Genomic DNA, 23,064 nt, shown 5'->3' with positions numbered 1-23,064 from the left:
TTGGGGAACCGCCAGGCTGTTTTTCAGCAGGAACACCGTTCTGCATTCCCTCCAGCAGTGTCTGAGGGTTCCACTCTTTGCACATCCTCACCCATACTTGGGGGTTTGTGTGTGTTTGTTTTTGTTTTGATTATAGCCATCCTAGTGTGTGTGAAGTGGAATCTCATTGTGTTTTGATTTGCATCTCCCTAACGACGGAGGATGTGAGCATCTTTTCATGGGCTTCTTGGCCGCTTGTCTGTCTTCTTTGAAGAAATGCCTCAAGTCTTTTGCTTATGTATTAATTGAACTGTTGTTGATTTGTAAGAGTTTTTTATATATTCTGGATACTAGACCCTTATCATAGATATGATTTTTGAATATTTTCTCCTGTTCTGTGGGTTGTCTTTTCACTTTCTTGCTAGTGTCCTTTGATGTAAAAAAAAGTTTTTAATTTTGATGAAATCCAACGTATCTACTTTTTCCTTTGTTGATTGTGGATTTTTGTCATATCTAACAATCCATCAATAAACCCAGGGTCATGAATATTTATCCCTATGTTGTATTCTAAGAGTTTTATACTTTTAGCTGTTATATGCATGTCCAACAGGAACTTTTCTGGAGGTGCATGCCGGGTTAAAGGAAATCAGTAAGGAATGGGGCAGGACTTTGGGGTGAGCCAGGCAGGGAGACTGTTACTGTCCCAAGGCCCGAGGGGCAGGAAGTGGAAGTGGGACAAATGGAGCTGGAGTTGTGCAGGAAAAGTTGGCCATTAGGAGTGTGTCCTCTACTAGTTGATGCATCCCATCCACAGGGCCCCCATGGGGAGGGAACCAGGGACTCTGCTGTTTTCTGGCCTTTGCTGGGGCCCCTCGTTGGCTGAATCCTACCAGAAGGAGAGGGCAAGAGAGCTGGGAAAGCAGTCCATACAGGTCGGTGTCTCAGGGCACTGAGCAGGGGTCAGGAGGTGGGGAAAGAGCACCTGGAGATGTGTTCAGCAGAATAATGGCCCCCAAAGATGAGCAAGTCCTAGTCCTCAAAACTGAATATGTTACCTTTATGGTAAAAGGGACTGTGCAGATCTTCAGTTGGGGGGATTATCCTGTCTTATCCAAGTGGGCCCCAAATAATCACAAGAGTCCTTATATAAAAGGGAGGCAACAGGGTCATTTAAGAGAGTGAGAGATGTGCAGATAGATGCTTACCTGCTGGTTCAAAAGAGGAAGGAAGAGACCACAAGCCAAAGAATGCAGGTGACGTCTAGAAGGTGGAAGAGACAAGCAAATGGATTCTTCCCTGAAGATTCCAGAAAGGAATGTGGCCCTGATAACACCTTGATTTGGGCCCAGTGAGATCCATTTTGGATTTATGATCTCTACAAAAGCAAGAGAGTAAATTTGTATTGTTTGAAGCCACTAAGCTTGTGGTCATTTGTTATAGCAGTAATAGGAAACTCACACAGGAGGGGCAAGTGGAGGCTCCCTCCACCTGGGGAGACCTGAGGGTACTGACACGGGGAGAACCCCAGGTCACCATGTTTACTTTCTCTGGGAGGCCAAATTTCATGAGTCCCAGTCCCTGCCTTCTCTAGAGGGGGGAGGCCCCATAATTGCCCTCGGTGAGTGTAGCTCACAGGTTTGATCAGAGAAGCAGAATCTCTCTGAGTGATGGAGAATCAGCGGTTTCTCATCAGAATTGGGCCATGCACAATACCGACAGCTGGTGGGAAATTCTATGCAAGGTTGTTACCTCTGGTGTTGAGCCTGACGTCAACTTAGGTCAGCAAGACCAGCAGTGAGGGAAAAAGTTGGATACGAGTAGAAAAGAGCAAGGAAAAGCTGGAATCCACAAGGACTCACTGGACCCCGAGCTTGTGTCTATCCACCTTCAATTACATGGATGATCTGCTGAAGAAACTATTTCCTTTGCCACAGAGGTGAAGTCACCTGGCCCAGGACTTGCAGCAGGTGAAGGAGGAGATGCAGGGGGAGTGGACAGAGCAGCAGGTGCACGTGCTGCCTCGTGCCAACAACTCGAGGCGACGAGCAGTGGCAGCAGGCGTGAGCTATGACAGTGCACGGTGTCAGCCTTCAGAGCACAGAAAGGCTACTGAGCCACCGTGTCTCCCGAAGTTCCCGCAGCTATCTCCTGTGGTCGCTCCCAACCCAGAAACATACAGGAAAGGGAATTCTGGGAATCATGGTTCCAGCCTGGCTAGGTTGATGTGTTTCAAAATCGGTGGTGTGAAAGGTTAATCTTCGTGAAGTGCCTACTATGTGCCAGGGGCTCCAGCTTCATTGTCTCATTTAATTTATTCACCTTGCCATTTACTCCATCTTACAGGCAAGAAAACTGACTTCAGAGGGGTTAAATGCCTTCCGAAATCATGCAGCTAATCCAAAGAAGATGTGAAAATGGCCAATAAGCACAGGAGATGCTCAACATCATTATTTGTTAGGGAAATGCAAATCAAAACCACAATGAAATACTTCTTCACACCCACTAAGATGACTATAATAAAAATAATGGGTGTTGGTGAGGATGTAGAGAAATTGCAGCCTTTATACACTGCTGGTAAGAATGTAAAATGGTACAGTTGCTTTGGAAAACAACCTGGCGGTTCCTCAAGATGTTATACATGAAGTTACCAGATGACCCAGCAATTCCATGCCTACATACATAACCAAGAGAAATGAAAGTTTGTGTCTGTGCAAAATCTCATACGAAAATGTTCATGACAACTTTGTTCACAATAGCCCAAAACTGGAAACAACCCTAATCCCCATCAATAGATGAATGGATAAATAAAAGATGGTATATCCATATAACAGAATATCACTCAGCTGTAAAAAGAATGAAGTACTGGTTTATGGTACAACATGGGTGAACCTTGAAAACATTATGCTAACTGAAAGAAGCCAGACACAAACAGCCACATCCTGTAAGATGTCATCGATATGAAATGTCTAGAGTAGGCAAATCCATAGAGACAGAAAGAGAATTAGCGGTTGCTTAGGGCCAGGGTATTGGGGGTAAATGGGGAGTGACTGCTAACAGACACATGCTTTCCTGTTGCGGTGATAAAAGTGTTCTACAATTGATTGTAGTGATGGTTGCACACTTCTGTGAATGTACTAGAAACCATTGACTTGTACATAGTATGTGAATGAGTTTCGTAGTATATGTGTTATATCTCAGTAAAGCTGTTTAAAAAATCAGTCCAGTAGTACGGAGCAAAGCACCGAGTCCAGCAAGGGTTTCTCTGACTCCGAAGCCATGCTGCTCCCTCAGTAACCCATCTTCTCCCGCAGAGCCCCAACTTCACTGGGCCAAAGTATCACCTGGTGAGCTTGTTAGACATGCAGATTCCCTGGCCTCCTTCCCCGAGTCCGATTCAGTAGGAGTGGATGGGGTTCAGGAAGTCTATGTGCTTAGCAAGCCCCACAGGTGAGCCGAGTCCAGGTGCTCTGAGACCACACCTGGAAACACAGTGTCTCCGCTCTGCACAGGACTTCTGCATCTCAGAGTCAAAAATGGCATCTCGGAAGTCAACGAGATGAGAAAAGTAGAGATTTGGGAGGCCAATTTTCTACAAAGGGTAATTTTATTTTTCAAGGGATGGGTGGAGGGCAAAGAAGGAAGAATTAAGAGAGATTATGGAAGGCCATGAACTGGGGGTTGTATTGGAGGGAGATGCGGGTGAGAGACCCACCTGAGCACAGGTGCATTAGGAGAGGAGGAATGTAAAAAGTTCGTGGAAACTACCCAGAAGAGGAGGGAGAGCAAACACTCACGGACTAGCCACGTTTATCGCCTGCCTGGGACTTCTGGGATGACTTGCTTCATAGTCAAGTGTAATCCTTGAGAGAAAGAGAATTTCAGTGAACTTGAGGCAACATCAGTTCTCTGGGGCTTCTTTTTGATGAACTAATCTGAACAAGCTTGGAAAGCACCCAGCGGTGGAGGTTAAATTTCAATCTTTTTGTGCAGTTACCTCTTTGTTCCCTTTACGTTCTCCCTGAAGTGGAAATGATTGATGCTTAAGTAACTTCAGCGATTGAGTAATGTTTATTCAGACTGCAGGGGAACAAGGGGAATGAGATAGGACTTAAAACTAAGGTGGAGATTTTTCCTTTGAATGGCACAAGTTGAGCCTTTGAAAGTCAAGTGTATTCCCAATTGCACAATATAATAAAGAGAGAGGAGCCGGCAGGCAGGAGGAGGTCTCCCGCAGATGATCAATGTACAGTAGTTAAGTGGAGCTCAAATAGTCTCATGAAGCCACCTGAGCCAGAGCCCCGGCTTATAAATATTGACTGGGTCCTGGATTGTTTTGAGAATATCTTAGGTCTTTTTGTGAGCCCTTTCAACCCAGGAACTGGAGAGCTTTGTAAATAAGCTTCTAATGCTCTGAAGAAAGAAGTCGATCATGTTTCCGTGGCCCACACTCTCTCTAGATAACGCCAGCCAAGCCCCTTGGAGGTGAGTGGGGACTGGCGAGGAAAAGCAAACACACACCCCTACCCCAACTCGGTTGGCCTTGGAGGGGCCCCAAGGCGCAGCCTGTCCACTCTCTTGTACATACAGGCTTTTTCCTGTCCGCTCCAGTTGGTCATGTCACAGGACTCAGATCAATCAAGAACATACCCATAGGTTTGGCTTGGTCCAGTATTATTTGATCTCAAAATCGTAAATCTTCCAAGCAAAAACAGGGAAGAGTAATTACTTCTTTCTCTCCATTTTGCTAAGGGAGCAAAATTCCTCTAACAAAGTAATTGGTGATCTTTAAAACTATGGATTGAAGGTGGAATGAGGAATATCCTCCTCCTCCTGTTAAGCACGGGAGGTTATGATCTCCTGGGGCTTAGGTGGTGGGTCCATCAACAAGTGTTTGTGGAACACTGTAAGGAAACAGTCTCTCCTTCCCTGGGTGAGGGAAGGGTGGCAAGTGGCATGAAGAGCTGAGACTCTGCATGAATTTTCCCCCCTCCACCCGCCCGCCAGTGCCTTGGTCCCGGGATGTGCAGGGGACGACAGTGGCATTCTACACTAGGAGGACCCTCTGTTCCCCCTAGGCTGTGCTCAGGCCCCGCATGAAAGGGAAGGAGGAATGGAGAAAATGGTCCGGAGCTCCCACGTGGGGACTGCAGGGCTGGTTTCCCTAGACAGGGCCAGGGCTTGGGAAGGATTCAAGACCCATGACTTGGCCTATGCTTGTGGCAACTCTAGAGTAAGGAGTGTGACGTCCAGAACACTTCCATCCTTTTATGCATTATTCCCCACCCTTTTTTATATTTTTAGTAAAATGATCTTTGAAAAATCCTGACCAGTTCCTTTGAGCTAAACAACAAGAGACTCTTCCCCTTGCTTGGGCATGAGGCAACAGCAGGAAAGAAGAGAGATTTAGGAAGAGACCGAAGCCAGATGACGCTGGCGTGGCAGCGCCTCTCCACCTGAGCCGTCAACTCACAGCTACTCATCCCTCCGCATCACTCTTAGCGTGCTTCTAAAAAAATATTAAGACATAATTTATACACTATCTGATCCGCACTTTCAAAGTATATGATTCAAAAATAAAGTGCACAATTCAGTGTTTTCAGTGTATTTACAAAGTTGTGTAAACCTCACCACTATCTGACTTCAAAGGATTAACATCCCTAAAAGAAACCTCACACCCATTAGCTGTCAACATCCCCCCCGACCCCAGCCTCTCCAGCCTCTCATCAGATTAGACAACTACGAATCTACTTTGTTCCGCTGGACTTGCTTATTCTGGGAATCATACAGTGTGTGGCCATTTGTGACTGTCTGCTTTCACCCGTTCGTCAGCCGGTAGACACCTGTGCTGTTTCCGCGTTGGGCCTGCAATGAGGAATGCCACCATGGACATCTGGGCGCCTCTCTCTGCATTCTTATCCAGGGATGTTCACCCTCTCCTGCAAAACACCCAGGCTCAGGAAATACAAGATGTAAAGAAGTACACCTCAAAAGGCTCAATCTGATGAAGAAGAGAAGAGAAAGGAGAGATGGTTGGATTTATTGAATACTTATTATGTGCAAGATGACATACCCCAACACTGTGTGGCAAATGTTCCTTTCACAGATATAAAGACTTTTACAAATAAAAAGAGAGATAAAAAAGTTTGCCCAAGAATACACAGCTGTTGGATTCAAAATTTGGGACAACTTCCTTGGCACCACATAAAGTCTGCAAAGATAACTCCTAGAGCGGCAGTCCTCAGTCTTTTTGGCACCAGGGACTGGTTTCATAGAAGACAATTTTTCCATGGACTGGGGGCAGGGGTCACAGCGGAGCTCAGGCAGTGATGTGAGCAATGGGGAGTGGCTGTAAATACAGATGAAGCTTCACTTGCCCGCTGTTCACCTCCTGCTGTGCACCCCCCAACACCCCCTCCCACTGCTCCTAAGATTCACGGAAGACAATTTTTCTAGTGGGGTGGGGCAGGGTAACAGGCCACGGACTGGTATTGTTCTGTGGCCTGGGGGTTGGGAACCACAGTCCTAGCAGACAAAGGTCAAACGTTGAATGATAGGCTAGCTCTTCAGAATTGCTGATGAAGCCAGAGAAAGCTTTTTATCTATTGGTATGAAAATTTGAAGCCAAAGATGTTATGTGACTTTCTCAAAATCACACAGCTTTCAAGTGACAGAGCCAGGGCTGTAACCTGGGTCTCCATTTGGGAGGAAGGAAAGCTGGATGTGCCCTGAGATGTCCAGTGAAGACTTCTGTACTTGTCAGAGTTTGCTAAATTATGCTGTAGTAACAAAAAATCTCCAGACCTTATTGGCTTCTAGCAATGACAGCTTCAGTGTCACTCATGTTGAGAGCTGCAGGGTGGACTCGGTGGCTCTACTCCTTACGCCTTCTCATCCTGACACACCTGCTGGAGAAGCGTCCTGTGGCTGGGGTGTTGTGTTGTCTTGGCAAAGGGAAAAGAACAAGAGGCAGAGCTAAGCCATGAAACTGCTCTCAGAGCTGCTAGATGTGGCTTCTGTTCTACCTATTCACATTCCATTGGCCAAAGCAAGTCACGTGGCCAAGCCTGGACATGGGGCAATGAAGCACCCCGCACAGCTACAGGTCAATGAATGGGGGTGTGTAACCCTCCCACAGGGAAGGGAGTAGACGGGAACACTGATGCAATCAACCATAGCTTCTAGAAGGCAAAGGAGTAGTTGCTTACCATCCGTAAGCCTTAGACTGCTGGCAGACATTCCTTCCCTTAACAGATGTTTATTAAATATCCGCATACACTGTACAAGGTGCCCATGAGCAAAAGCAAGTGTGGGGTTTACAGTTGAGAGAGAAAGACTGAGATTAATGTAGAAACACATAAACAATGGTGGAATTCTGTCAGCTCCCACAGAGGAGAGGCATGTGGTAATCATTTGTCTATAGGGGAGTATAAGACCTAGTCAAGGAGTTCAGAGAAGCCCAGAACCATGGGTACCAACCCAGAGAGAGAACCTGGCTTCCTGGGCCCCACTGCCATGCACACCTGATCTGGGGGTGGTAGCCGGGTGCCCATGAAGCTGTCCAACAAAAGTGTGCAGGAATAACCAGCCCCGCAGGAGGGCAGGAGGCATCTTGGGCTTTACTGGGGGGAGGGGGGGTGACCTACGGATGGAGGCTGGAGATGGGTGAGGATCCCAAAAGGTAACTGCTAGATGCAGTGGCAACAACGAGGGGGAGGATAACAAGAATTTGGTTTCACCTTCGCTACCCGGGAGCTGCCTGTCTCCGGCTAGGTGCCAGATTTCTCATCTGCCAGGTGGGTGTAGTGACACGCATCTGACTCACGTGGCTATTGTAGGGGGACAGGAAATGGAGTAATGACTCCCTCCAAAGGTGTCTGTATCCTCATCCCCAGAACCTGTGAGTGTGACCTTCCATGGCAAAGGGGACTTTGCAGGCATCATTAACTTAAGGATCTTCAAAGGGGAAGATTGTCCTGGCGGGCACAATATAGTCACAGGGGTCCTTAAAAGAGGGAGACAGGAGGTCAGAGTCAGAGAGGGAGATGTGACACAGCACGGAGGTCAGAGTGATTTGAGGAAGGGACCCCGGGGCAGAGTTGGCAGCCTTCAGAAGCTGCACAGAGCCAGGCCCCCCCCAGGAGGAGTGCGGCCTGCCAGCACCTCGATTTTAGTCGTCCAGCACTATAGCATAATAAATTTTGTGTCGTCTCAAGCCATGACATTTGTAGTCATTTGTTACATCAGCAACAGAAAACTAATACACAGGATAATATAAGATCACTGGCATACAAGTTCTTTGAGAAATGAAAAGCGCATCTTGATGGAAATCGGAAGTGCTTGTGTGGTTCAGAGGCAAGTGGGGACGGGCAGCTGCTGCTATGTGGACACCGCGTCCCTTCAGACCAATCTGTCAGACCACCATCCCTATCCATGTCGGGCCCTCCGCAGGTTGTAAGACTCCCAAGGAGCTAAGTGCTGAAAACCCCTCCTGCAGCCACTGGGGCCTCCACGCCTTCCCAGCAGAGAAGAGCAGGCAGCAGAGGCAAAGTGTCCCGTCCACTTTCCTCCAGCCCTGGAGCCTTTGGCCTCCACTGATGGTTCTCAGCCCTGGTGTCACATCAGAATCACCTGGAGTGCTTTAAACGTCTTTCAGTCACTGGGATCCACTCCTAGAGATTCAGATTCACTGGGTCTATGGTGTGGCCCAGTCATCATCATTTTTTCAACATGGTCCCAGGAGCACCCAATGTGCAGCCAGGGCTGGGAGCGGTTGGCCAAGAGGGCCCAGGGTGCAGGGCTGCGTGAGAGTCGTCCCTCCTCACTCACAGCCTCGCTGGTGTCCAATTTCTTCCAGCCCCTGCAGCCTGGCTGGCGTCAGCTTTGCCCACTAAGCCGGCTCCTCCCAGACAGGCAGGCTCAACTATAAATTTTAATTCAAAACTTTGCCTTTTTATTATTTTCAAATGCTCAAGGCTCTAAACATGATGAGAAGTTTTTTTCTCACGCTGTGACTCGCAGATCAGCCAAGGTAGAGAGCATCTCTGCAAGTTCCCCGTTAGGGTGCATCATATTTCAGCAGCCCCGAGATCTGACCTGCATCTCCCCCCTGCGCACACATGGGCATGCACACGCACTGTTAAACTGGTTGTTCTTTGCATCTGTGGATACTGTTCTAATCCAAATACAAGGCCTGTGACTTTGCTCTGCTGAACTCTCTGTGTGGCAGCTCCGTCTCTGGGGCCAAATGGAAAGAAAACCCAGACAATCGTGGCTAATGTAAGCGCTGACAGGTACAGGCGCATGACTCCACCTGCCCAGGCCACCTCCTCAACGGAACATGCATAACGTGTTGCGGCATGAATGCACTGCTCGGCGGCCTGAGTTTACCTGCATTCCTGGGTTGTTTTGTTTCCTGACTGTGCGCCTGAAGCCCGTGTGCCCGAGAACGACTGAGCCCTTTCTGGCTGGCCTCCCACCTGGAATATCTGAACACCTTGCTTAGAAGCTGGAGAGAATTGCTAGTTTCACCCCCACCCTGTCCTCTTTGGCCTGAGCCCAGGAGTGGACAGATCCATTCTTCAGGTCACATTGCTCCAGAAAGTGGCCACTCTTTGTCCAGGGAACCTCAGGATGTCACACCCGGCTCTGGTGAGCTAGAGAAATCTGATTTGTGGGTCTGGGGTGGGGCCTGAGACTCAGTATTTCTAACAAGCTCCCACACAATGCGGGGGCTGTGGGATTCTGGAGCACACCTTGGGTGGCAAAGCCTGTTGGGTTCCACTTGGCTCTGAGTCTAGATCCAGACCCAACTGGGGCCTCCATGGAAACATCCCTGGTTTATAGACAGAAAAGCTGCAGAGGGAGCCCTAGCGCACACTGGAAGGATAGCACAGCAGTGTGACCCATTCATGGCTGAGTTGTCCTCCCAGTGTACCCCATGGTCCCTCCCTAGGATCGCAGTCACCTCTGCAGCCTGAGCCCCTGTCCAGCACCCCAGCCCCTGCCCCCAATTCCCCACACTCTTTCAAGCCTGGGCCCAGGGACACCTGTGCCATCATTGGAGGTGCAGCCAGGCAGTCACCTCCTCTGTGTGGTCTCCCCACTTTCAGCTAGAATTAATGGCACATTACCCAGGCCTCTCCACACCTCATACATTGCCCCTGCGTGGAGCTTTCCTTATAAGATAATTGTCTCCCCTGCCAGCCTCTGATCACCTCGAATATAGCACCAGCCAGGCATGTGGTAGGTAAAATATAAGACAGCCAGCTTCTAGTCTGGCTTCCCCCTGTGCTTAGAAGCAGTGTTTCCCTAACATAACAACGTAACAAATGCAGCGGTTCAGGGCCAAGGAAGCGCAAAGGGCACTTCCCGTGAAGGCGAACAAGCAGGCAGAAAATCATTGCTCCAAGGTAGCCGGGGACAGATGAGGTTCTCTCTCCCCCTTAATCTTCCTTCCTAAAGAACAGAGCCCCACGTCTGCAACGCTGGCCTCCCCGTTCACCGGCCACTTGGCTTCCTCACCAGGTCCTGACCATGAACCTGGCAGGTGAAGGGAAATCCAGGGCGTGAGCGCTGAGATCTCTGTGACAAGGAAGTTTATCTTGGAGCCACGGGGCAGGCTTGGTCTGGGGCATCTCTAAGGCCGCCCGGGCAGTGCTTACGTATGTGGCTGGACAGACGCATGTTTCTTCCCTCTTTCTGGGGCTTCTTGACAGGGGGGGCTGGTCTATGTTAAGAGATTTGTGGGCCTCAGGCATTTGGTTTTGGGGAACCCACTCCCTATTATGTCAAACAGATTAAAATATATCCCTGAGTAACATTAGAACACATTTTTATGTAACGATTGAAGCTGGGTAATGGCTGACTTTAAATTCAACATTATTGCAATTTTGTTTTTTTCACTCCCTATCGCTGAGGGAGAGGGTGTGGCTTGAACCCCCTGCAGGGCCCTGGGTGCCATAAGCCTGTGCAGACCTGCCCGGCTGGGGTGGGTGCCAGGAGCAGGGAGACAGCGCTGATCTTGGCTCCCAGTGTCGTGGACAGGCGTCAGTGCCCAGCTGACGGCCTCTCTTTTTGCCTTACGAGTCTTCCTCCAAGCTTCCTTCTCTCCAGGAGAGAGGGGAGTGAGTTCCCGCTACAGTAGAATGATTTACTTCAGGCCGGAAACTCACTGACAGCCCAAACCAAAAGCCACCGGGAAGTCACAAGGACCAAGAAATCAGTTTACAGGTTTGCACTTTTCCTTGAGAGGGGCCCTCCAGGTACGACTGTCGTTTCTTCTTATTGATGTTGCACAAGCCCGAAGCCCTTTCTAGGGGCCCTGACTTGTGCTTAGATGGATGCTCCAGCTGACCAGGGCGGCTCCTGCCCAGGGGCCATCCCCCCACCCTCTACTGGTACCGGCAGTGTGAGGAACAGATCTCTTTATCCCCAGGTGCCTTCAATGCCCCAGACCCCGCCCTGCCAGACGCCCCCGGAAACACACCTGCAGCCCGCAGCCTCCTGACCTGGGCTGGACTGAGCAGGTGCAGGCCCTGCAGCAGCCGCCACTCCGCATTCCAAGGTGCGCTTCACCTCCGGGCCAGTCCAGGCAGGTGGCAGCCCCCAGCCGGCTCCGGATGCGCGGCAGAGGCAGGGAGAGGGCTCAGGCCTCTCCGTCTCCTGTCTCCTCAGCTGGGCCTAATTGCAGCCTGGATGCGAACGTCAGGAGGGACTGAGGTTAGCATGCTAACAAGCCGAGAGGCCCCTGCTCTGAATTCTTTGGCAGCCAGGACTCCGGCACTGAGCATGAGGCCGGGCCATGGAGACAGTGCAGGGACGGGAGCTAATTAAGCTGTAAGCCATCCCCAGAGCCCCAGTTCATTTGTAATTATGCTCTCTGATCTCAGAATCGCCTTGGGCGCTCGGGAGAGCTGGGAGGAAAGGGGGGGGGTGGATGATTGGGAAGTCGATGGGGGCTTTTAGAATGGATTTTCATGAAACTGACATTTACACCATTCTTGGAGAATCTGACTCCATGAAAAGAACCATAACCCGTGCCTAATTCTGCCACGTGATTCCAGGAGCTCCAATCGACCGCCCCAGGGGGTGCTGCCTTGTTCTATGTAGGTCAGGGGACCCCCTGTGTGTGACTTTGGAAGGTCTCCCCTGCTCCTGCCCACAGACATGCCTCCCTGCTAAGCTCATTGATGCTGAAATCGAGTCTCGCTTTAGTCCTCTGACTCTGCTTGGGCACTGCAAAAATCCAGACGCTGGGTTTTGCCATGACAGAAACACACCTCAGCGGGCAGGAATATGACCCAGTCTCCAGGATGGAACCTGATTGCTATATCGCCAGCCTGAATACTTTTAAGTCCACAAATCGAAACATGGCCTAATTTTTAGGCACAAGTTTTCAAATGGGTAACCCGAGGGTCAGAAAGGATTAGTGACTTAGTCAAGGTCATGTAGGCAGATGTGGCAGAGTGGCACCTGCATTCAAGTCCTCTGGCCTGCAGTCTAGCAGCCTCTGCAGTTTTTGAGTAGTGGAATAAAACAAAAACCTGAAAAGTTGAGGATTTGTCAAGCCTCATACTAGAGAGGCTGGCACTAGGGAAGGTGCCATGCAGAAAGGGTTGGAGCCTGAACTCAGTCCCTGTTATCACCTCTAGTCATTTTTTGATTTGTTGACTGTTAGAAAAATACAGGTTGGGGATAGAGCAATGCTCCCAAGGATAAATTACAAGCAGAAACTCTCACGCAGATGAGCTGACATCTGTTACGCTCATCTCGCTGCAGCAAAGGGCCCTGCTGACAACTGAGTCCATTCTGGGCGGAGCACACTCTCGCCCAGAGACCCTGTTCCCCAGACAGCCCAGCAGCACTGAACAGCAGCAGCTCATCTTTGCTCAGGCTTTGAGGAAAACCAGATAATACCAGGCTCAGCCCAGGTTAGGCAGTGGCTATTTCTTTTAAAAACAGAGAAGGAGACAGACAAAATTCTTGCCTGAATCTGTTAGTCGCGTCCCTGTGGCCAAGCCCCAGGAATTCTGCTCTGGCTGGAAAGACTCAGATCTCAGCACTTTTCTGAGCAATGGGGACTTGGGCCAGAGTCTCCACCTCTGGTTCTGGTTCCCAGAATGGCAGCAAGATGTGTTGAAGGGAGCTGGCCCTCGAGGGCCTTCCAAATCTGTGGAATGAGGCTGGGGAATCTTGAGACTTTTTTTATTATGAATTGTGAAATATAAACAACTATTGTTTCATAGAATTTTAATAAAAATTCAAGAGTTAAAGAACTTAACCCAGTGCCTGGCATAGAGTAAACACCTGAAAAGTGTTCATTAGAAAAATAATACATTTCTAATTACATAGCCCTCTCATTGTAAATATAGAAAGCACTGAAAAGTACAAAGAACAAAATTAAATTCATCTATAATCGAAACTCCTAGACAAGGTAACTTATTGATATATATCCTTCCAGAATTTTTTCCATTCAGAAATTGAGTATATCTAGATCATAAACTGAATATGCCTATATCATACATCATAAATGAAATATATTTATTCACAAAAATGAGACTGTGGTGTGTATTGTTTGACTGCATTTTCACTTTATAACATTTCATAAACTTTTCATATTAATAAATATTCATCAATGCATTGTTTTTCATGATTGCATAGTATTCCATTATATTATAAACAACTCTTCAGTGAGCATCCTTGTATGTTATCATTCACTCATTTGCCTGATAATTTTCTCTGAATAAGTATCAGAAGTTGAACTCTCAGTGTCAATGATGTTGTGTGCAGACAGCCCAGCTCCCCTCCAGAATGAGTACACCAGTTTTCATCCTGAGATCTTTTCTGATACCAACAATACAGTCGATCCTCAGTGTTCACGGATTCTGTGTTTGCAAATTCATCTACTTAACAAAATTAATTTGTAACCCCAAAATCAAGACTCGCAGCACTCTCACGGTTATTTGAAGACAAGCACAGAGCAGTGAAAGCCTTGAGTCGCCCGTTATGCAGAGTTCTAGCTGAGGTTGAACAAGACAACCCTCTGCCTTCTTGTTGCAGCTCCCACCTATAAACAAGTGTGCTTTTCATGCTCTATTCAGTGCCATATTTTTTGCATTTTTGTATTTTTTGTTGGTGATTTTGCAGTTTAAAGTGGCTCCCAAGCACAGTGCTGAAGTGCTGTTTGGTGTTCCTAAGTCCAAGAAGGCTCTGATGTGCCTTATGAACAAAATTTGCATGGTAGATAAGCTTTGTTCAGGCCTAAGTCATAATGCTGTTGGCCATGAGTTCAATGTCAATGAATCAACAGTATCTTAAATAAGGTATCTTTAAACAGAAATGCACATAAAACAAGGTTATGTATTGATCTGTTGACAAAAGTTTGTGATCAGAGACTCCCAGGAACCAGACCCTGTATTTCCCCCAGGAGCAATGGTTTGGGATGTGCTCATTCCGTGTTTATGGTGACTGAATGGAACGTAACTGCCACATAGCATGAGAATTGGCTGTATGTGTCTTAGGTGTGTGAGTCTTTCACACTCCGGAAGTCCTGCCTATGGATTGCAGACCTCCTCTATTCATACACATCCTATCCAAAAAGCTTTCCAGAAAGTCTCCATGGCAAATGAGTAGGGAAAAAGTCAGAGACTGTTATACAATTTGGAACCTAGTTCAGCATAATGAATTTCTCTGTCTTTTTTTTTTTTTTCAGCCCTGCCCTTGGCTGGGTTCCTCATAGTCATTTCTCTGAGGCACAAGCACCCAGCTCACATGTCCCCTCACAAGGAAGCAAACTCCAGATGGCAACATGGACCTTCACAACCCACTTGATCTGAAGGCCATTGATAGCACTGGGAAAAGGGGTGGTGACATGGCATGGAAAATCGTATTTCCAAACCAAAAAATAGAACACAAGGATGTTATCTGATTTATAAATGTATGTATGTGGAAGAAGAAGAATATTTGCAGAAGACTAATATTTTGTGACACATGGAAATTACACAAAGTTCAAATTTCGGTGTCCATAAACAATTTTATTGGAACACAGCCACACCCATTTGTTACCAATTGTCTATGGCTGATTTTTCAACATTATGGTAGAGTTGAGTAGAGTTGCTACGTACAGCCCAGCAAAGCCTACAGTATTTACTCTCTAGCTCTTCACAACCTTCGTTGATCCTCAATCTGGAGGTGTGAAAGGATACTTAGTCACAATATAAAGTGTACTTACGTGTACACGCACACTAATGTGTGCAAAAATTCTTTTGTTTAGAATAGTGGTTCTCAAACAATTTGGTCTCTGAACATTTTTTGAATCTTGAAAATCATTTAGGACCTGAAAGACCTTTTGTTTAATAGGGGTTATATCTATTGCTGGTTGCCCTGTTACAAATTAAAACTATGAATTTTTAAAATATTTATTAAATCATTTAAAATAACATAATAAACCAGTTACATGTTAGCATAAATAATGCAGTTTTGTGAAAAACAACTCTATTTTCCAGAACAAAAACGTCAGCTGAAAAGAATGCAGTACAGAAACTACATTTACAAGTCCGCCTCGCATCTAGGTGTGGTCCTGGGACCATGTTCCAATAAGTGAGATGTACAGAATGAGCCCTTTGCCTCTAGTTTCTCTCTTCCTCCCTTCTGATAGCTGGAGTGAAGATCTGATGGCTGGCGCTCCAGTTGCCATCTTGGGCTAAAATGGAAGCCTCTTGTCGAAGATGGTGGAGCAAGAAGCTAGAACTAGGAGCCTGGGACCCTGACACCATGGACAACATATCATTGCCTAGCTCTGGTTTCTCTTTGGGGGTGAGAAGAAGAAATATTTTTCTTTTTTTCTTAAGCCACTGTGTTATAGACTCAAATGATTGTGTCTTCCAAAATTCATATGTTGAAGCCCTAACTCCCAATGTAATGATACATGGAGATGGGTCTTCGGGAAGTAATTCGGTTTAGATGAGGTCATAAGGGTGGAGCTCCCATTATGGGACTAGTGTCCTTGTAAGAGGAGGAAGAGAGACTGAGCACTTTCTCCCCACTGTGTGAGGACAGTGAGAAGGCAGCCATCAGCAGGCCAGGAAGAGCCCCCGCACCAGGAACTGAATCTGCCAGCACCTTGATCTTGGACTTCCTAGCCTCCAGAACTGTGAGAGATAAATGTCTGTTATTCAAGCCACCCAATCTATGGTATTTTGTTATAGCAGCCCATGCTGACTAAGACACGCTGTTGTTATTTGGGGTTTTCTGTTACAAACTGCTAAACATAATCTCAACACAGAGTTATTACCTTTAATCTTCATAACAACAATACGACATCAACATTTTCCAAATGAGAAAACTGAGGCACATAAAAATTATATTACTGAAGTCATACACCTGAAAAGGGTATACCAAGATTCTAGCCCAGGCAGGCAGAGTTCAAAGTCTACACTTTTAACAACTATAGTTTACTGCCTAATATTTTAATATATGATTGATCGTCTTCCTTTGGGGGTTGATTTTTCTGGCCTCCTTCATTTACTGCTTGTAAAAATCTGTCATTATTTGATATTGGCTTCTACACTAGAGCCACTGGGTGGCTGACTACAAATGGGGCAGATAAAAACTCCTATTTATTTATTATACTCTTAAATCATATGTGGACACACACACACACTCACACACGATGATGGTTACATATCCATCTCAGGGTGAGATGCCAAATGTATGCCCAGCCCATCAGACATTGGCTTCTAGACTTTCTCCACATGATCCTGATCCTGAACCCACAAATATACCCCATAATAAACAATCATGTCAAATATCAAATATTTGTTGTGCTTCTACAAGTGTCCTTGATTGGCCATTGAGAGCTTCATTTTTATTTTCCCTAAAGCAAAAGTTAGGTGGAACTTTTTCCCACCAGCCGAGTAGCTTCATATACCTGGAGCACCCAAGTGGTGTCCTGCTTAGATAGGACCACTATGCTAGCCCTTCGCAAGACATGGACAGCTCCTGCTCTTTTTATTTTGTTGCAGACTATTGCATTAGTTAGGCTAGGCTAGGCTATCCTGCAGTAACTAATTCACCCTAACACTTCAGTGTCTTAACATGCTGAGGGATAGTCAAGGGAGGTAGTGCATAGTCACATAAAGACCAAGGCTAATGGTGGCCCCTGCATCTTGTAGCTATCGTCTCGGGAACATAGAACCTCCATGATTACCATGCAAGGAGAAGAGAACACTTGGAAAGTAACAAGTCACTTCCTCTCACAGCCCCTTGGCCAGAACCAGTCACGTGGCCCCACCTATCTGCAAGTGGGCTGGGAAATGTGGTGGAGGAAGGGTACATGATATTTGGTGAGCAAGAAATGTCTCTACCACCCCATGTAAGCATCAACATGTCTACAACCATGAGTCCCACCAAAAAATATGTTTAGTCTTTGGTGTGGACAGGTGGGAAAATTCTGAGCTTCAATTAATGGGAAAGTATTAGATGCATAAAGACTTCCACATGCATCTTGGTCCTAGTGACATAGTATGTTAGGATCTTGACAAATATTTGGTGGTTGATGAGCATTGACCAAGCGGGGCCTGAGAACTAAAAGAGAACACTTAGTGGCCTGAACAGAAATAAACCAGTTGGTCCATTTGGCACTATCTTCAAGGCCATGAAGAACCCTGGAGTAGCACCTGTGTTTGCCACCCACCCCTCTATCCTCTGTGAGCCTCACCAACAAGGACAAGAGGAAATAGGTCTCTATATAATTGTCGTTGACCTGAGCAGCCAACATTGTCTTACCATGTAGTCAAGTTTACGACTTTCCTTCAGGAATTTTTGGTTTTTTTCCTTGCTCATGTTGGCCTTTTGCTTTGGAATGGAGAAGCAAGCCATAGCAGAGCCCAGCAATGACTTGCTGGGTCACCTTGACAGGAAATTAATTCATGTGGTTACCCTCTTTACATTCAGGGAACCATTTACTATTGGCCAGAAAGCAATAACTTGCATTTAGCTGTCTTCCATTGCACCCTGGCAGAGGGGCACCTGCGAAGGAAACTAGTAGCTGCTCATTAAAGAACATTCAGCAAAGGGTGTGGGCTCTATTTGTAACTTTATCACTAAATTACCTTGGGCGTGCTTCCCTCGTGCTCTGGAATTCCGCCACACAACGCGAGGCTTCCAGCCTGGACACCCCTCCAGCTCTAACACGTACAACTGGCAGGCCCCCATCCAAATCTTGCAACAAAATCCTCAAACCCCACCTTTGTTTCCCTGAAACCAGCATTTGTCAGAACTCTTCCATCATGCTAAGTTCAGACATCTTTGCATTTTCCTGAGCACTAACACAAGGCTATTTCCTGAGCCTTCTTGCTTTGTGAACAGTCCTTTCAAGATCCCAGGGATAAAAGTGTCCCCAAAGCGTGAAGCAGATAAAAAGCAATAGCTTTACAAGAGAAGAAGAAAGTTGGGGTTTTTTTCCCCCTGCTTTTCATTAGTTTAACTTCTGACTGATTTAAACATTTGTTACACTTTCCCTGGAAACTTAAAAGTTTAATTTGGAATGCAGTTGTGGAGTGAAAATTCTGCTGAGTATATAATGAAAAAATATGTTACTAATGAGTGGCACTGATTTAACAGGAAATAAGGAAGAAAAATACAAATTTTGGAAGAAAATAAGCAATTTCACAATGTTTCTACTTGTTCCAAATCCAACTTCATTACTTCAAGGGTAGCTTGGAAATTTTTCTCATGAAAGCGCAGTAAATATTCCTGAAGGCTGTCTATTTTCTGGCCTGAAAGAAATGAGTAAAAAAATGACAACCTCTGGGAAATTTGTGTTGATGACACCTCTACTTTTAAACTTCTCATTCTTTCCTTTAGCAAAAAATATACCAAATCATGCAACAACACAGGACAAAACAGCAAATGCCTGCTTCTTTAATTAAAAAAAAAATCATTTAAGTCTTTGTAGTTGCATTGTTTGTGTGTGAATGTGTATGTACTTGAGACACATTTTGAGACAGTTTAGGGAGATAACCACAAAAGAATCTCCTTCCTCCCCATTAGAAATTCTGATTTTACACCATTAATTGGCATTTTCAAAACACCAAGCGCCCAGTTTGAAGTCTACAAATAAAACACAAGCCCAGATGTTGCGTTTACACTTGCATGCGTTTAACACTTCATAAGCAGTTCATTAAACTGATAACACTTTAAACAGTAACACTGGTTCTTTCAGAGTCCCTCAGCTTGTAATTGTCCTGAGGCGCCAAATGAACCCTTCCTGGGCTGGGAACCACAGGAATTTACATTCTTGACGTGTGTCTCTTAATTATCGACACTCTGGTCCCGGGCTGACTCAGAGAGGGCCGCTCGGGCCTGCACGCCCCAGTGACCGCGCACAGGGACAGGCCGAGGAGCTGGTGGGCCTGCGACGCCACACGGCGCAGGGAAACAGGCGCAAGGCCGAGGGTCCCCACGTGCCTCGAGCCCCCCGCTGGGTTTCAACTGAGCCTCTGGGCTCCCCTAAGCAGCTGCTTTCTGACCAGGACACACTTCTTCAAGAGTGAATCTCTCTATTTTTGAAGGACTCGGGACGAGTGTGCACCACCTTCTCGCGTTTCCTTCCAGGGTGGCATTCCCGCTGCCCAAGTTCCCTTTAGCAAACGGGAGAATTTGGCCCTGCAAGGGCCCCATCTCCCTGGCGTGACCCTCCAGGACCGGGGTGACCGTGTTATCGGAGAGACAGCAGGACGTCTGGGCGTCCGCCTGCCCACTCACGGCACACCCTCGAGAACAACGTAAGGGCTGACACTGGTCATCCGCTGTGCGCCAGGCGCAGCGCGGACCTCGGCGGGCGTTTCCTTCAATCCCACGACAGTCCCACGAAGCGAGGACGGGCGGGCTCTGTCCCTCCTCCGGACGATGACCCGGCTCGCCTCGCCTGGGGACCGGGCGCCTCCGCAGAGCTCACGGAGCGCCGGGCACTGCGCTAAGCGGCCTTTGCAGCGGCATCTCGTTCAATGCTACCACCAGGTCCGGACCGCAATTACCCCGATTTTGCAAAAGAGCAAATGATGGCAGGAAAGCGGGACGGAATCGGGACTCAGGTCCGTGTAACTCTCCCGACAGCGCGCCCAGCCTCTTGGCCCCCGTGAGGACACGGGGCGTGCGCGGCGAGCTGGGGTTTCGCCCCAGGCGTCGGGAGCCCAGCCCCGGGTCCCTGCCCGGCGCCCCGCGTCCCCAGGCCTCCCGCCGGGGACCCTTTCCCGCCCCACGGAACCGGTGGGGAACTGACGGTGGGACCCGGCCCGCCGCTGATCAGCCCCGGCTGCGGCGCGGCGCGAGGCGTCCTGCAGCGCCCGGCCCAGGCCCGAAGCCCGAGCGCAGCCAGAGCCCGAGCCCGGGGGATTCGCGCGAGCTGCAGCGGGCTCACGGCGCCACCGCGTGGCCAGCGCAGGCGGCGCAGCCGGGGCTTGGTCCGGCGGTGACGCCCACACAAAAGGACCCCTGCGTGGCCGCAGCAGCACAGGGAATGGGCCAGCGGGGTCCTGCTCAGCGGGGGCCCTTTAGTCAGCCCGGAACTCCTAGTGTTGCTCTTGGGGGGGGGGGCAAGACCCCCAGGCGCTCCCGGTGGGGCAGCGAGGCCGTCACGGAGAAAGGAGTGCCCGTGGCAATGGCTCCCCGGAACCTTCTGCACCTTCCATGAACACGGGCAAGGTCATTTTAAGGATCGTGTCCCCAGTCATTAATTCAGTGCAGTATTCGTTCGTTCATTCATTCAACCCAAACTGTATTGAGCACCTACTATGTGCCAGGATGCAAGGTGGTTGCTGATGATACAAAAGAGGTGGCTTACAGTTGCACGATTCCCTTTGCCAGTCTTGGTGCATCCCCTGGGCCCCTTCTCAGAATATTTGGAAAAGCATAAAATAAGATACACAGGGTTGCAAAGCAAACCGATTATGTATGCTGAAATACAGTAATCCAAATATTTTTTAGTTGTGAAATAGTCATATGTGTTCTTTGTTAATATATGGTGTAACAAGATCTACGGACGGGTCTATTAACTACAGTCATTTCAAAACAGTGATGAGCCGGACTGATATTTTGAGGTAACTGCATCAACTGCAACGTGATATAAAAATAGCTGTGATTTCTGTGGGTGACAAAGTCACAGGCACTGCTAATAGCCTGTGGCATGTCACCTCTATTCGTAATGGAGTAAAACATTAAATTTTAATTATAGGTTGGTGAAAGTAATGATGTAAATATTCCCCCATCTAAGTTCACCGACACCTTATATTTTATCCACAGACCCCTTGGTTAGGGAGCCTGGTGTGTGAGCAGAAACAAACAGGATGAGTTTGGGTGGTGGGGAAGGCTGGAGGGAAACCAAAAAGATAATGTACTGACAGTCAAATCAGAAGGGAGGCCTGTGTAGACGGGAAGGTCCAGGAAGCCCTGGGTGAGGTGACATTTGACTTTACAACTCCCATACAGAGGTAGAAAACGGCCACTGGTCCGTTATGATTTAGTTCTTAGCCTGCAGTCTTTTGAAAATTTGAATGTCACGTTCAGGACCTGGACCCACCCTTTGACCATGGTGCGTCCCAGTTCCTGAGGGCCAGGCCAGCCTCATTGACACCCTCACCTGGCCCCTGAGACACTTGATTTTGCAACTTTGCCACCCAAACTTCCCTGGGCCACTCAGGGGCAACCCAGCCAGGGCAAGAACAATTTGCCCTGTGAACTTGAACCTCCCCTCGTCCCCTGTGGCCCAAAGTTTAACCTGAAGAAGTTCAGTATCTCTGAGTCCTGTTTGGGAACCAGGCTCTTCTCAGCTAGGGGATCCTCGGAACCTTCCAGATCTTCACCCCCTTTCATTCAAGCTGTGATTCCCCAGGGCTTTGTGACATCTCTGTTCTCATCCACATATTTCCAGGCAACATCAGTGCCACGGGCAGTGTTTTGGGGGTAGTTGGGGAGCATTTCGGAGGTGGCCTTTGTAGTTGGGTATGAACCAGCGTGGCAAGCTTGTGGGATGATGTCAGGGCTGGCACCGGCACAGAACAACTTTGTTGACAAGAAGATTAATTAGACAAATGTAGTGCCCATCAGTTACTGCTGCCGCCTCCTCGCCGCCTCCTCGGGGGTCAGCTCTCGTCAGCCTTTGCTGGAGATTTTTTTCATCTTTTTAAAGAAAGCTTAATCTCCTAACAAGGCAGCAGAAACCAATTCATGGCGTGCCAGAGAGCAAGTACGTACATGCATGTTCTGAAGCGAGGGTTCCTGCAAACCGCCCGGCCGCAGGGCTCAGGCTGGCCTAGCCATACAGCCAGCCGGGCCTCTGCCTCCTGCCTGTACAGACCCGGCCCCAGGAAGCGTGTTGAGCCCTGAATCCTTCCTCACAGGGAGGATGCCCGTCTGGGAGCTCTCTTGGTCTCCCTCCTTCTCTGCCTTTCATGCAAGAGCTTCCCCTTTCATGAGACGGGTGGGCAGACAACCATGTGGGGTCTTCAGAGCTTGGAGGCTTCCGCCACCCACACCGTCCCTCATTTCAAATGCCCTCTTTCTCCAACAGGTGCCTGCCCCATTGTCCCATTATGGGAAGAGGCAATGAATGAATTCCTGAGCAGTAGTGGCTTCGTTCATCATTCAACAAATACCTATTAAGCATATTCAATCCCAGCAACACTGGGGTAAAGGGGTGATCTCGATACGTCAGGCCCCTGCCTCGGGGAGGGGCTTAGATTCTAGAGGGGGAGACACAGCAATTCAGTAAAAACATACACAAAAAGCTCGTTTGTCCCTGTGGTAAAGGCAGAGGAGGAGCTAAGAGAGGGGATGTGGTGGTGAGGGCCTGGAGGTGGCAGCCATTTTAGGAAAGGTGCCCCTGAGGCGGTGACATTAGAATTGTGACCTGAGGAGGGAGGGAATCTGCCTGGGAGAGCCGACGCTGCCTTGGCCACAGAGGACAGGAGTCTGATGGTTCTAAGGGAGAGGGTGTTCTGTAGATATCTATTGACTACGTGAATAAAACACTGTCTTCTGGCTGTGCTTCTCACACATTAGTGTGCCTTTGAATCCTCAGGAAGGGGG

This window comes from Eulemur rufifrons, chromosome 28 (assembly GCF_041146395.1).
Source record: "Eulemur rufifrons isolate Redbay chromosome 28, OSU_ERuf_1, whole genome shotgun sequence".
Classification (NCBI taxonomy): domain Eukaryota; kingdom Metazoa; phylum Chordata; class Mammalia; order Primates; family Lemuridae; genus Eulemur; species Eulemur rufifrons.
This window is presented reverse-complemented; position numbering follows the sequence as displayed.